General features: G+C 48.9%; 1 protein-coding gene across 1 annotated transcript in view; it reads right to left on the reverse strand.

Annotated features, from left to right (window-relative positions):
- The window catches only part of LOC130678866 (uncharacterized), a 52,296-nt gene that overhangs the window by 16,464 nt on the left and 26,270 nt on the right, over positions 1–9,562 (reverse strand). The gene's annotated exons all lie outside the window — the stretch shown is intronic.

Here is a 9,562-nt window from a genome sequence, read left to right on the forward strand (position 1 = left end):
ATGTAGGATTAACTGACCAAGGTTAGCTGACTGAAGGCTACAGCTGCCCCCATCCCGGTGTTCATGATTAACTTGTTTTCCAAGGCCTTACCCAGTTCCAGTTTTTTTTCTTTTAAGTCACAACTTCAGAAAACTGCTTCTAGGCCCTTAAGATGGCTACTCTTATGCTAACTTATTCTCATTCTTACAGTGTTGGGTGAGGGGCAGGCTAGTTAAGGGAGGTTTTCAGGCAAAGCACTGTAAAGAGGGTTCGGTTGTTTTAAGATCTAAGTCTTTGCCTTTGCCTGTGCTAAGAGTTTCTAGATTTAGTCATTCCCATCTTCATGTTTCAGAGGGGCAGACACCCTGTCATTTCATACAAAGGTCAATTTCTAGTGGGTTTTCAGAGCTTCTCTTGTGCTTGCAGTTTCTTAAACCACCTTAGAATAATCACTAACAAAGATGCATATTGTGGGGTGGCAAAATAGCCGTCTCTTCAGATCCTTAACTATGGAGAAGTTGCAGGACATTTGGCTCCATTATAGTCTGAATTTCCAAAATTTAGTGGTTCCCTGTATGGAACCTAGAACCCAACAGAGGTGACTTGCAAATCAGAGAGAAGATGGGCTAGTCCACATATAGCAAAGGGTGGTGCTGGGAGCTTTTACTCTATATGGGAAGCCATGAAATAAATCCCTGGCATAAGCCATGTTCATTAATTAATTACGGATGATTCAGAGACTTCACTGTGAGAAGCAAATCTTTAAAAGGCATTTTAAGATGAAATGTGTTACACCTTAATGGGGAAGAATTTCTTGAATCAGAAACAAAACAGCACATGTCCTGAAAGACTGTTAAACTGACAAATCAACTAAATATTAAAATCAAGAATGTTCAATGTAATGTATTGATGCCAGGGTTCTTGTTTGTGGAGCCAAAGAATGAGCTTCACAAACAGTCAAGGTAGGAGAGCAAGGTACAGGCTTTTATTTAGAGATAACAGTGAAAGGACAGAGCTCCCGGCTCACGCCAGGAGGGGACAAGAGAGTCCGTAGTGGTGCGTTGTCTAGGGGGTTTTACAGGCAGCTGAAGATTTTTCTAGAACATGAAAAAACTTAGGGGTGTGGACGTAAGTGGTCAATCAATATTTAGAATTAACTTAACATAAGTAACTTCCTCTGATAATTTCTCTCTGAGATACCAGCATCTTGGTCTGGGAGCATATGAAACAAGGCCACCTGCTCAGCCCCCAAGGTGGGCCGAGGTATTGTTTGCTAAAGAGTAAGTTAATAATTTCTAACGTCTTAACTTCTTGGGTATTAAAATGCAATCTTATCTTTAAGGTGGAATCCTTCCTGCCTTTTACTGTGTTGTTTATGCCTGGGCTTACTTGCTAAATTAGTTGCCCAGTTTGCAAAATCACTTCATCAGATCTGAAGGAGGAAAGACAGCACATAGGCCTGGGCCTTTTAGTATGCTAAAGAGAACCTTACACATTATTATAAATGGTTAGCGTAATAAAACGTGTGCTACTCTTCTTTATCTGGGGAACATTAACTGATTTCACTGAAGAATGATTCTAGAGCTCAATGTTTAACATAGAGTTTTAGCAGGGGGTTTTCCTTGCATGTAGTTACATTGCTCTGACTGCAGATATCTTGCCCTGCCCCCTCCGGAGGCCCTCACCCTACGCTGACTACATCCACGGTCCCTGTCTCAGTATGTTAAGTAAACTTAATCGAAATCAAGAACTTTTGCTTTATTGCAAAAGCAATAAACAGAGTGAAAACAAGCCACGTGTTGCAAGAAGACAGTTCCAACAATTGGTAAAGGATTAGTATCCTGAGTATGTAAGGAATGCTAAGGGATCAATATGAAAAAGAGAAAAACCCGAATCAGACAATGGATACAGGTAAGAAAAAGTACTTTCCAAACCAGGGAAAAGGAACGACCCAACATCATGTTGAGACAGGGATGGTGGGTGTAATCAGAGTACGGTGAAGGCCTCTGGAAAAAGACTGCTACAAAAACTCCATATTAAACAATTAAACAAAGACAGAGTCACATCAATTCTCTAAAGTAAAATACCAAACTAGGAATATAAGCATTCTTCAGTGAAAATATCAAACTAGGAATATAAGCATTCTTCAGTGAAAATTAGTTAAAACTAAAAAGCCAGGAGTAACTTAACCTACAATGTTCGAACATCTCCCAGACAAGCAAATACCTCAGCATAGCCCATGTCTTATTTGTATCAATTAAATCAAGCCATTGTAAAATTTACTTTAGCCTGCTAAAAAGCCATTTATCTTTAACTTTACTCAGATGCTGCTTTTCCTCCTCCAGCCCTAATCAAGTCAACTCAGCTCACCTTGAAAGCAAAACAAGCAGCCTTGGCTGATAATACTCCTAAACCAAGAAACTGCTACTCTGAGAAAGGATCAAAGCAATAAATTTCTTATATTAACTCTACAAAATAGTCTGGAAAACTGATAAGAAACTTAGTGTCTCTTTAGACATTTAGAGACCATCTGCTGGATCTTCATCCCTAGCCCTTTGTCTCTCAACTGCCTAAAAATCCGCTAGACAACGCACCACTATGGACTCTCTTTGACCCCTCCTGGTGTGAGCCAGGAGCTCTATTATCTCACTGTATCTCTAAATAAAAGCCTCTCCCTGGCACTCCTACCTTGACTGTTTGCTAAGTTCATTCTTCGACTCCGCAAACAAGAACCCTGGCATCAATGTGAATGGAAGTTCTTTACCATCAGTAATTAAAGAAATGCAAATTAAGATGACAATTCAATGTCTAATCAGTAGGTAAATATCCAAATATGACAAAACCAAGTGTCATGAAAGTGTTTGAAGCAGGAGAAGCTAATATGCTAATCAGAGATGAATAATTCCATCAAATCCACAATAACCTCTATTTAATATACCCCATTACTTTAAATACATCACACACACACACACACACAAAATCCCACCAACACAATGTGTTTATGGCTTGTAATTTTTATGTTATATATATAGAAAGATCTATTTTAGACTTATTAGAGAAAAATTTTGAGCATATATCACATCTTATTTTGTGCATACAAAAGTAAAGAAAACCAAATACATTCCTGGAGGCATTTCTAAATACTTTTACATGGATGGCAGTCTGAATTCTGGAAACACGTTGCCCATGTTTTTCCATGAAGGAGACGGAAACCATTCCCCCAACCTTAACCCTCTCTTAATTTCTGCTCCATAGAGCCTGTGAGCATATAACACGGTTCTGTTTTATGTCACTGACTTTGGGATGGTTCAATACTCAACAGTAGATAACTGGAATGTCCCTCATTGAGAGAGAACACTGGCAGGCTTGCACAACCTTTTTTTCTAGATCCTTCTGTCCCTTGGGTGATTTGTGTTCACATGAATGACCTTTACAGCACTCTAGTATCCCATTTCCTGTCTCTCCTCACACAGTGATGTCCTTATTTAAGCCACCTGAGCTGCCCTCTTTCAGTTTGCCAAAAAAGTCAGGGTTCCTCTGATTTAAAAGGCTGCCTATGAGGGCTTGAGATAAGGGACCCATGGAGGCCTTATCTTACTGCCCCTAAAAGGACCCTATGACTCCACCGTAGGGTTACCAATAGGCAGGACTCTGAGCTGAGCCACAGGTCACAAAGTCACCATGCCAACCTCCCATACATCATAAGGGACAACACAAGTAATAGTGTCTGCAGGTTGGGGTAAGGACCACTCAGGGAGTGGAGCTTCTTGCCTTTGGCTAGTGTTCTCCCCCCGCCAAACGCTTACCTCTTCTGCCACAGCAGGTACAGGTGGATGTTCGCAAGGGCAGGGAGCCTCAGTGAAAGGGCGGGAGGAGCTGAGGCCCCTGGGCACTGGCAGAGGAGGCAGGGGCTGGGGCAGAGGGGAACAGGTGCTGACTGCTCTGATCCCTCCCCGCCTCAGGAAAGAGGAGAGTGACAGAGGAGATGATGGAAGTGAGGAGCAGGCGCCTCTGGGTGCCGGGCCCTCACCTGTTTCTGCTGCTCCTGCTGCCACATGTGCTGAGCACAGGACAATCCTTGTACAGCCCCTCAGGCTGGAGGAATGTCTATGAGGACACAAGGCAGCCCAAGGAGGAGAAGAGGCTGAAACCCTGTGAGGCTGCCTTTGACATGTATATCATCCTCGACGCGTGAGTGGCCCTCCCACCGTGGCCCCAGGTGCCCCTCAGGGTATGCCTATCCCAGGGTCACAGCTCTATGAAGTGGCCCAAGGGGACCCCTGCCTCAGAGAGGGGGAAGCAGGGACAGTTATCACTGGGTTGTTCTGGAAATAGCAATCATTCATAGAATGCACCTGGTTTATACATACTCTAAGAATGATAATCCTGACATCTTTAGAATTCTCAACCCCTAGTTTTCTCACCTTCTGTTGACAGTTTTAGATGCAGCCTAGAAAAGCGGAAGGAATGGTAAAGAGAAGGATGCCCTTGTGTCTGTGTGAATCTCACATGTGAATCTCACATGTATACGTGACATTCAGAATGTTTATGGGCATCAGAGAAGGACCTCTTTGTGGGCTTTTCTAAATCGTATGATATACAAAGGACATCAACCATCACAGCTCCAGGGAAAGAGCCCAAGGACACCACCCTTAGTTACTCCCCTTTCCATCCATGGAATCTTGACCAGAATCCTCAGTCAGGGAGCTTGCCCTCCATAACCTGGAAAGAGCAGACCTACACAGAGGAGCGTTTGCTAAGACCTCTGAACCCTGGGCAAGTAGGGCTCGTGGACACACTTCCCACCTACTCAGAAGAGGCCATGAGGCCCCCACCCCCTTCAGCATCCTCACTCTCCATCAAGTGGGAGCTGATAGGAGGGAAAATCTGACAGTAGGGACAGGAAGGGCCTGTGGCTTCCCTGCCAGTCACCGCATGGTGATAGCAGAGCAGTGGCCCCTGCCTGCTCTTGCCTGTCCCTGGCAGTGCTGCTGAAAAAACCTTCCATGTCCAGAAGGGCTCTGCTTTGTAGACTGATAAGAAGGGAAATAAATAGCCTGAGTAGCACATCCTCCCTGGCCTGAGGAGCAGGCACCTTTGGAGAATGATTCTCAGTGCCTCTGTGGGTGCTGGGAAAATGGTGGAGGGAGCAGAATTTGGGTGCATCAGGAGGAAGTACTGCCATGTCACATATGGACTTCCAAATGGACTCCCAAGCTAAGGGGGCATGCCGACATAGTGTGATGCCCAAGAACTGAGATCCAGCAGGGGATTGATTATTGGACAGGACTGGGTTAGCCTCTGAGCCTGAGGCTTCTGAGTTTCTAAAAGGCTCATAATGGAGGATGGTGCCAAATGTCCTGCCCCCCTCAAACCCCTGAAAAGCGCAGGACTGGAGCAGACGGCTGGGGATGGACAGTTCAAGGGGAAGCGCAGACCAGGAGAGCCAAGAGAATCAGAATCAGAACGAGTTTTCCAACCGATACATCCTCTCTCAATCCTTGCATAATAGTCTCACCTACCCATGACCAAGCATCCTGGTTTGCCACGAAAAGCCCATCATCCCTGAGGACAAGTATCTGATTTGCCACCCTCCCTCCCCTCACACTGATCAGTCACCACCAGGGGACCCAAATGTTGCTGAGTGTGCATGACCAGCTTCACCTCTGTGGACGGGGAGGAGCTTGGCAGAGCCTGCTTTAGAATTCTCAACCCCTCGGACTCACGTCTCCTTTGTTTTCAGGTCACACAACGCAGAGGGAAATTGGAAGGCTATACACCATTTTACAGAGGAATTGGTGCAGAAGTTCCAAAAGTATGGCCTCTTCATGCTGTAGGGGGTCTGCCTGTGCCAAGCAGCAACACAGCTGCTTAGGCTTGATGGACATGGGAGGCCCTCGGGTCAGGAGCACAGAATCCTTAAGTGGGAAATAAGGAAGATCACACTGGGCCCATTGGGTTTTGGCAGCTTCTTTGGCTCCTGCCTGGGAGTTAGGCCACTTTGCAGGGAACACAGTCTGCCCATGAGGTCCTTACAGGGTGGGAAAGGAAGTCAAGTCAGGCTGACCAGTAACTCAGTAACCCAACACTTGGTTAAATGGTGGTGAGGGCAAAAATGAAGGGACAGTCTTGCCATGGTAACAAAGGACAAAGCAAGAATACCTAGGGAAAGAAATCAAGGATGGCCTCCCACAGCATGTGGAAACTTGAACTAGTTCTTGAAGGATGGGGAAGACAGAGTAACAGGCATCATCAAGGAGACTTCTTGTGTAGTGAATGATCCAGATCACAGGGTTGACTCTGGAGGGCTGGGAGGTGATGCTCCACAGGTGAGCCTGGGTCCAAGGCAATAGAGGCTCATAATGCCCGGCTGAGGGGTTTGGATATCTTCTGTGAGCATCAGAGAGCTACGGATGATTCTTGAACAGAGTTCTGACATGGTCAAACCTGTGCTTCAAGAAAAAAATCTCCATAGTTGAGGGTAAAATGTACAGGGACAAAAGCCAGGACCCCTAGGAAGCTCAGCTAGGGATCTATGGTAGCAATTTAAGTAAGGGATAATGAGGGTGAGGGTACTAGAGGAGAGTGGCCATGGAGAGCAAATGGAGGGATGTGATATGAGTGGCCACCAAGAGGAAGAATGATTTCTTGGAGATGAGAGGGAGGAGAAAAAGTAGGTGGGGAGAAAGGAAGGGTGGTGAGTGTGTCAAGACTTTTGCAGTAGAAAAGAGGTCCGTGGGAAACCTCATGCAGGGGTGTGTAGGTATCCACTTCCTTGTGAATGCATGGTGTGCGTGCGTATCACTTTTGAGCAGGATAGGGATGGAGCAGGATGCGATCCTGGTACTACTTGCTAGGGAGGAAACACATCTTACAAGGCTCAGAACTTCTCACTAAAGTTATGGGAAGTTCCAGAGCTTGGAGGAAAATAGGTCCCCAAACAGAGGAGTTCATGAGGAGCAGGGAAATGGGCATGCACACCTCTCCTCTCCAGCTACTCTTTAGCATCTTTTTGCCTGTCACTATGGCCTCACACTAGCCTGTGCTTCCTCCCCAGCCCAAAACTGAGGATATCTTTTATAACCTTTGGAACAGATGCCAACACCCTCATGCCTCTCACCTCGGACAAGTAAGTGATGCTTCAATCCCCTAAGGCAGCGCCAGCAGGCCAGGCCACAGGACAGCCAGAGGACTGAGGGGCTCCCTGAGGCTGCAGTGGGGAGCCCAGCTGGGCTGCCTGGGCTACACTCAGCGCCCACAGTGACAGCCCTAGTTCCCTGGCTCCCAGGGACCCTTCCAGGCCTGACACTGGCTGAATCCTGTCCTGCTAGACACTCTCCTCCTCTCAGCCCAGCCCTCCATCTGCCCTCAGTCCTTCCCTCCTCGCTCGACCCTTTCACTAGAACAGGCTGTGAGGATTCCCGGGATCGGGTGGAACAGAGGTGAGGTCCTTTATATTCACTGCTGGGCACCATCTGTTGTGTGTCATTCTCTGCCCTGCGCCACTGGGTAAAGAGGGAGACAGAATCAGAACGAGGGAGGAAGGGATGGGTGGTGTCCAAGTGTTGGTGCTTCATTGGAGGGGAGCATGTTCCTAGTGGTCAGTTGATCTGAAGGACTGGATCTTGAATGTCAGGCTGGGACAGGGTGCTGGAAAAAGGCAAGATGGGCCCATATTCCAGGTGGGTCACAGGTGGGACGTGGTAAGTGTGTGGAGCTTCTGAGTGCCGGGAGGTTAAGATTCTCATGGAGACAAATGACTAGAACCCACCTGAGAGTGGGTGGATTACCAAAGAGAGTCCCAGGACCTGTGGCACTGCGAAGAAGCCAGGAGCAGAATGAGCAGGGATGGCCGGCCTGCGGGGGAAGGAGCCTGGTGGCACCAGGGCATGGGGACAGCACTCCCAGGTCTGACCCTGAGGAGCAGGGAGCACACGCGCACTCTGTGGGCTGGGTGACCATGCTTACACATGGTTGGCAGGTAGGGGAGACAGACCTGTGTGGGTTTGAGGTAGTAGAAATCCGCTCCATTGGAGGGACTCTGGCAGAGGGGGGAGAGAAACAGAGAGACAGAGAGAGGCAAGGGTGCTCGGCCTGGGCTTCCAGAGGAGCAAGTACCAGATAGGGGGAGGAGGACACTGCCACCGAGGCCCCATGAAACTAGAGAAGCTATGGGTAGGCTCATGGAGGACCTCCATGACCCTCTCTGGGACGTGAGGTTGAAGCGCACTTCCTGGATAGTGTTCAGGACAGGAGTGGGCCCAGGAATGGGAACGATGTGAAACCCCATGTCTTTGGGAGAGTGTTATTTTAAGAGGAGGTGGTCCTAATAGGGCATCAGGATCCTGGTGTCCTTTTCATGAACAACACTGGGAACAGGGCTGGAGGGGCAGCTCTCCCAGGGGAGAGCCAGCTCAGACAAGAGATGCCAGGGGAGGGGGGTCCTGGGCAGGGACTGGGGTGGGCTCAGAGGGGCGGCACATTGGGGAGTGCAGGTGGCCAGTGGAAGATCTCCCTGTGGATCTTCCAAACTGTGGGGAGAGGAGGAGAGAGTGTTTGCATTGGGCTGGACAGGGCAGTGCTGGACCTGGGGCCCTCAGATCTCACCGCTGGGCAGCAACTCTCCTGCCATGGCGTGAACCCAGTCTTCAGGGCCCATGTTGTCCTTAGTCTTGCTGTGCCAGCGCACCTCATAACACGGGGTCAGCCTGACGTAGGCCCCCACGTCCTCCCAAGTCCCAGTGCCAACCTGAGCTGTGTGCACTAACAGGGCTCAGTCTGGGGGTCTCCATGCCTTCACGTGCATGGACAGCCCACAGGGCCACTTCCCCAGCCTCTGCTCTGCTCTTTGGGAGCAGCTGATGTCCAGCAGCCTTAGGCCTATAATTCCACAGCTTCTTACCTCCTAAGCACCCATCCAGAAGGGGAGTGCCTTGGGGGGACTGAGTCACCTCAGTGGACAGAGGCACAGGAGGGTGGGACAGGCCAGTGGTATGAGAAGGATGACCTTCCCAAACTCAGCCTGGCGCGTGGGAGGACAGTGTCCTCCCCAGGGGCCCTTGGGGCCGAGCCGTGCTGCCAGTCACACTGTGATGGGATCAGTTGGGATGTCCCCATGCTCACCATGCACAGTCAAGGCATTTCCACGAGTGAGACAGTGCTGGGCACAGAGAAAGCCTGGCCATAACCCTGGGACCAGCAAAGCAGCGTCCCCTTCCCAGCCTGCTCATGAGATGGGGCACTGGGAAGGTGGCAACTAGGTTGGCCAATGCCAGAGACACAGGGCAGAAGGGCAGGAACAGGGCTACTTGGCCCTCTCCCATCTGGGTGGGTCTGCAGGTGCAGGTGGGCCAGGACAGCCCGGGACTCTCTGTAAAAGGCAAGTCCTCATTCCAGCTCCCACCTGCTCTGATCTTTTTCAGCGATAAAATCCAAACCGGCTTGAGGCAACTTGAGTCTACAGTGCCTGGAGGAGTCCCAAATATTCACAAGGGATTTCGAAAGGTATAAACTCTAGAGCTCAGAGAACTGGCTCTGCTTTATCAAGCTCTTAGAGGATCATGGGATCTTCTCACACACCCC

The sequence above is a fragment of the Manis pentadactyla genome, chromosome 13, assembly GCF_030020395.1.
Source record: "Manis pentadactyla isolate mManPen7 chromosome 13, mManPen7.hap1, whole genome shotgun sequence".
NCBI classification, from domain to species: Eukaryota; Metazoa; Chordata; class Mammalia; order Pholidota; family Manidae; genus Manis; species Manis pentadactyla.